Source organism: Littorina saxatilis, linkage group LG1 (assembly GCF_037325665.1).
Source record: "Littorina saxatilis isolate snail1 linkage group LG1, US_GU_Lsax_2.0, whole genome shotgun sequence".
Classification (NCBI taxonomy): domain Eukaryota; kingdom Metazoa; phylum Mollusca; class Gastropoda; order Littorinimorpha; family Littorinidae; genus Littorina; species Littorina saxatilis.
In genome coordinates, this window is record NC_090245.1 from 89229589 (window position 1) to 89236329 (window position 6741).

Sequence of the window (6741 nt, forward strand, 5' to 3'; positions counted from 1 at the left end):
CTGTCTGTCTGTGAACCAAATATCGTTCGTTCGTTCGTTTGTTCGTTCGTTCGTTCGTTCGTTCGTTCGTTCGTTGTTCGTTCGTTTGTTCGTCCGTCCGTTCGTTCGTCTATCCGTCCGTTCGTTCGTTCGTTCGTTCGTCCGTCCGTTCGTTCGTCCATCCGTTCGTTCGTTCGTGTTCATTTCTTCGTACAAGAGAGTGTGTGTGTGTGTGTGTGTGTGTGTGTGTGTGTGTGTGTGTGTGTGTGTGTGTGTGTGTGTGTGTGTGTGTGTGTGTGTGTGTGTGTGTGTGTGTGTGTGTGTGTGTGTGTGTGTGTGTGTGTTTGTTTGTTTGTCTGTGGAGTGAATGCCCTTTTACCTCAGTCCTGAATGAAGGCGATGCCTGAGAATATTGATCATTCTCTTAATTAGTCAAGGCACTGCTACGTGCTCGCGTGCTCTGTTTGGGGGCTTGAGGTCTGAGGTCTTCTGGCGTAAATGTTACGGTCCTAAAGTTTTCTAAAACTGCACGAAACAAATGGGTTCACAAACAGAGGAGAACCTTAAGAGAGCAATAAATGTTTCCCCCGCTCGTAGGCACAACCATTAGCTTTTGACCTGTGCAAGACTTCGTGAAATGCATGAGAAGAAACTGTTTGTTTGAAAGCAAAAACAACAACAAACAATTAATCAGATTTGAATCTTGGACAGTTACATTTCTGCACCCAGCCAACCGAGCAAACACGTTTGAACGACATAAAAACCGCGAACGGCGACATGGAGAAAGATTGATTGGAAAACAAAAATAAATAAGAATATAAAATTAAAAACGGGAACATTAGAAAATGCTGAATGCGATGAATGATTGACTAAAAAGGTGGTTTTATTTCTCTGTCTATCCACCTCAAAGACAACCAGGTTATAAACAGTCAATATTCCATAAATTAACAATTTTCTTGTATCTTTTCTTTCTTTTTTTTTGAAAATCGACTAATAAGAAATAATGCTCAAATAAAAATAATAAAAAGGTGACGGGGAAAAAGCAAATGGGTATATACATGTACATGACGATGACGAAGATTGGATATAATCTTCTTCTTCTTCTTCTTGTCGATCACTCAGATGGAAACGCCGGTTCTCCGCGCAAATGTTGCCGTGCGCTGTAGGTCGTCCAGACTGCCATAGAGCTTCCCTTGCACCGTGGTCGCCTCCGCCCAGATCTGGCTCCTGAGGCCATCGTGTAGTGGGCAAGTCTGCAGCAGGTGTTCCGTTGTCATAATCAAGAGGTGAGGTATAAAATGAAGAAGAAAAGTATAGTGTGAGAAGTATAATGTTGGTTTGAAATTTGGTTTGTTTGTTCGTTCATGGGCTGAAACTCCCACGGCTTTTACGTGTATGACCGTTTTTACCCCGCCATTTAGGCAGCCATACGCCGCTTTCGGAGGAAGCATGCTGGGTATTTTCGTGTTTCTATAACCCACCGAACTCTGACATGGATTACAGGATCTTTTTCGTGCGCACTTGGTCTTGTGCTTGCGTGTACACACGGGGGTGTTCGGACACCGAGGAGAGTCTGCACACAAAGTTGACTCTGAGAAATAAATCTCTCGCCGAACGTGGGGACGAACTCACGCTGACAGCGGCCAACTGGATACAAATCCAGCGCGCTACCGACTGAGCTACATCCGCGCCCAGAAAAAAACCCGTCTTATGTACTTCCTGTAAAAAACAACAAAATGGATGGTACAAAAAAGAACACGCAAATAAGGGATCAAACGGCAAACATACATAAATATCATATCTGAGACATCAGCCAAATGTAACCAAACAAAATATTCATTTTTTTCCAAATTCAAATTTGTTTTTAGTTTACTCGACAAAACCCGATGTCGTGTTCCAAAACTGTTCTGGCAGTTTTGCATAAATCACACCGCACTTATAATTTGTGCAGCAAAATATCTAATTCATAAGCTAAAGATGTCTGAACTTAAATGTTGATGTATGATCAATCCCGGGTATATGAAACAGAAGCATACTCCGGTACTAAAACAAAATGTGAAACTGTCCACTGGCTGTTATTCGTTTATATCAGAAGAGGAAAATAAAATAAATCCTGTTTCGCCAAAAGAATTATGATTAAATTTTCAGTGGTTAACAAAAACATCAAGCTTTCAATGTGGATTATAGAAACATCAAAAGTAGTGACTATATATATAAACGGCAAACGTCTAGAAAAAGTTTAAACAACTTCCTGAGGCATCAATGTAGTTTTCTGAACGTAGCTGAATCGAGAGAAAAAATGTGTAAGCATATCTGCAAAATTCAAACGTCATTGAAAAAGAAACATTAATATATTACAGGTCACCACGCCTTTGCTAGCTGTAATTTCCCCAAACACCGTCAATACATAAATTTCATCTTATTTATCGCAGAAGTATAAAAAAAAAATCCAATTCATCACAGAAACGTCAACATTTTATTACATCACAGAAACATTAAAGCAGTAAATAACATGCCCACATCCGCTTGACCGCTTTCTGCTGTCAGCCATGACAGATTTGACGCCATAAGTCTACCGCTGGCAATGCTTTCGGCGCCCATTTTAAACCTCTATATATTGACATCTCTCAGAAATGTCTACAAAAGTATCGCTGAGCCGTCAAGTGTTCCAGAAACACCAAAAAGCCTTATGGACGTCAAGTATTCAACTTCTTCCACTTAACAATGAAACATCATATATAATTATACATTTGTATACAATTCATCCATGAGTGAAGAAGTCTTTTATTTTATTTCCCGAAATATCATGCATGTAGTGTTCTAGCTCAATCATCCCAGAGAGACTCAAAATGCATGAGCACGTCAACCGCTACGAAAGCTTAGACCGTTTAATCCAAGATTAACTAAAATTTTATAATGTCTACAAAAACTATGCAGAACCGTTATAATGTTTCCAAGCTAAACGAATATTTTTAAAAATTGAATTAGAAAACAAATTCGGACTTAACAGAGTAGCGTTTGTTTTGCCAGTCCACGAAACCCATTAAATATCGTTGTCATTCACTCAAGATTGAAAAACAATATTCCAATTCATCCCTCAAACATTTTATGCTCCAGTTTATTACTGAAAGATATCAAAAACAGTGACACCCTCGCTTAATCCTGTCGACCGGTTAATTGCCGCCAAACAGTCGTGACAAATGTTACGACATCGTTCAACAAACCGTTTTTAAGCCTAAAACGCTGAATTCAAAACCTCACGGCTAACATTTCGCATATCCCCACAAACACACAGAACCGTCAAATCTGTCCGTATTTGTGAAACGTGAATGCTTCCGAAACATGGCCACACGTTCAACTTTTTACATCTCACTGGAACATCAGATATCCAAATCATTCATCAGTGAAAACTCTTATAATTCGAAATCATCCCTAAAACGGCCAGTTCATCTCTGAAACGGCCAACTCATCTGTGAAACATCAAGTGTTCCAATTCATCACATGCAGGCGCTGGAGACATCAAAAGCAGTGACTAACACCCTGGCTTCCTGTCGACCGGTTGCCGCCAATCAGTCGTGACAAATTTTACGACATCGCTCAACCGCCACGGAAAGCTGCACATTCCCAAGTGGCCACTGTCGAAACCACAACAGATTTGGGGGTGCAAAAAGACGGGCGTGAGGTCTGGAACCGCTATGCAAATTCATTCATTTGTCCCTATAGTCCTCCCTCCCCCCCCCCCCCCCCCCCCAAATCGATCGCTGACCGCAAATGATCATGAGTGGCGGGGGGAGCGGGTGAATGACGGTGTGTGGTTCAGACTGAAGAAAAGGAGGAAGCTGATTCTACTAAAAGAGCTAGGGCGTAGGAGATCAACAAGGTTAACAGCGACTATAGGCTTATATAAGCTTGATCAAAAAAAGTCGTACAGTTCTACACTATAGATTGCTAACAACAAATTTAAGTATCTTCCGTTAATCAGCTGATTCCGTTTCTGCAGGTGATGGATGCATAGTACGGTTAACGAATCATTTTGGGGTTGAACGCGACGGTGGCAGGGTGTGAGAGGGATTTTTCATGTCGGATCTAAGTAGGCAAACAAAACACAGACATCAACTTCTCTTTGTAGAAAAAAAAACACGTTGATGTTTCCATCGTGATAGTCGAATATGTCTACACGTTTGCAAAGCACACACACACACACACATACACCCACACACACACACACACACACACAACCACACGCACCTAAGAGCACACACACACACACACACACACACACACACACACACATATACACACGCACCATATATGACGACATTATTTTAACCATGACTATATATCTGTGCATACATATAGCGTACGCAAATTCAAATACTCTAAAGCTGCCCCAACCGCAAAACGACAGATCACAAGATGCCAGACTAGACCGCAAGACGACACGACAGCCTGGTATCCGACCAGTAGGCACGCATGCAGAAAGTCACTCTGAATGTCCGGTCAGCATGATGAACGACCCCGCTGATGAACCGCAATATCCTTTTTATCAAACTGTTTGATCCTTTCCCAGCATGCTCCATCAAAAATGGTGGCCGCTTGAATGGCCGCCGTCACGCCGAAGTGGCAAGACGAGCAGTGGGAGGAAATAAAGCAAATTAACACCCTCCTGTCTCATATCCTCTACCCCCCCCCCCCCCCTCCCTGCTATCCCTTCCTCTTCACTGACAGGCTGCCATGACACGTTTTTTAGTCCTTGGTTGAAAAACTAAACGGTACCGCAGAAAGAACAGAGCATGCATGCGCACTTGCGGAGTTTTCTGTGTAAAAAAGAAAGAAAGAGAGAGAGAGAGAAAAATAATGTGTGTGTGTGTGTGTGTGTGTGTGTGTGCGTGTGTGCGTGTGTGTGTGTGTGTGCGTGCGTGCGTGCGTGTGTGTGTGTGTGTGTGTGTGTGAGAGAGAGAGAGAGAGAGAGAGAGAGAGAGAGAGAGAGAGAGAGAGAGACTGAAACAAAATGAGAGACCTCAGTATCAATTAATTGTGTCCTTTTCTTAGAACCATTTTACTCTCGCCCGAAGATACAGACTGTTTTAATTTCTATCTCAACAAATACAGACTGACAAAGAGACAGTTTAGAACAGCAAAGAGAGAGAGAGAGAGAGAGAGAGAGAGAGAGAGAGAGAGAGAGAGAGAGAGAGAGAGAGAGAGAGAAAGAGAGAGAGAGAGAGAGAGAACAAGAACAAATGTTTAATTGTCCAAGGCCACAGCCCCTTACAATAGTGGTTAAAATAACAGCAATAGTATCTGCACAGTTATAAATTATAGTCACGCATAAAATTCAACAAATACATTAAGACCCTGATGACATGTCACTGAACCTGATTTATAAGGGTTCGTCTCTTCTGTAACATGAAGAACACAAATCTGCTGAAGCTGTTCATCACATTATCCTCATTACTGCCACAGAAATACACAAGTTGTTGTTGCAGCGTCTTGGAGTTCGAGATTTTCAAATACTTTGCTCGAAGGTCTTGATAAAAAGGACATAAAAATACAACATGGTGTTCATCTTCTTTATCAACTGTACAGAGAGGACAGTTTCTTGTCGTTTGGTTTGGTGCGTACCGAAACTTGTGAGCGTTGATTTCGGATACTCCTGCGCGGAAACGAGTAAGAGCAACTCTGTACTTAATATCTTCGATTAATTCAATTTATTCCCCCCTCTGCTTCTTTACCTCTGTAAACTTGTAGGGGTAGTTATTTTTCGATAATGACCCAGCAACCAAACAAATAACGACCCAGCAACAGCCTGAATCCTCGATAGTGCAATGGGTTGAGAGGTTGTTCTGTTTCGGTACTACTTTTTGCGACTGAAAAGTTCCGAACGCTCTAATGTACGAAGTATACATCTCTGGAGCAAACAATACAAACATACCGCATTTAAATTAACAACTACAGGCCTGAACACATGCATCTCCATATAAAATCCATGAGTTCGGTTGTTTTCTGAATCTCATCTGCTGTGCTCAAGCCGTTCATCAAAAGCAATTTCCCAAGGCAAGTAACTCATACTTTGTCTAGCGACAAGAGTAGTTCCCCTTCTTTTCACTCAGTTCCTTCGACAACAGACTGCAATCCGACGGTCAGTTTTCAACAATATTTCATTTAATAAACAGATCACACGCAACCAAATGCACACATCTCATCAATTTAAACAACATAAAGGGGTTTCATACACTATTTTCCCCAGAAAACTGAACTTCATACAGTTTTTAACGTTGGAACACGGGTGCAAAAGTTCGTCTGCTAGTCCCATTTGACGAAAAAACATTATCCAAAGCGATACCAAAACATATACAGAACACACAATATCTGCCTTTGCCGCCACAGCAGAATAACAGCATATCTGTGTACTTGATTTTAGCCCAAAATAGGAAAACTGACAAGAAGTGTTAACAGAATGGAATGATTTGCACGGAACTATACAACCGCGCATTAATCGATCGCCTGCGCAGGTTGACTGGTTGAGAGAATAGGATTCGATCAAACTTTCGCAAAAAAACTCCTCTTTTCTTTGAATAACTGAAGAAAGGAGGAATAAAGAGGTTACACACCTCGTCTCAGTGATTATAAAAAATAATGGTCTCAGTTCGCGGTCATGAAAAAGCTCGCTAAAGCTCGCATTTTTCATGATCCGCTAACTTCGACCATTATTTTTGATAATCACTGAGACTCGGCATGTAACCTCTACGTATTTCTCTTTTT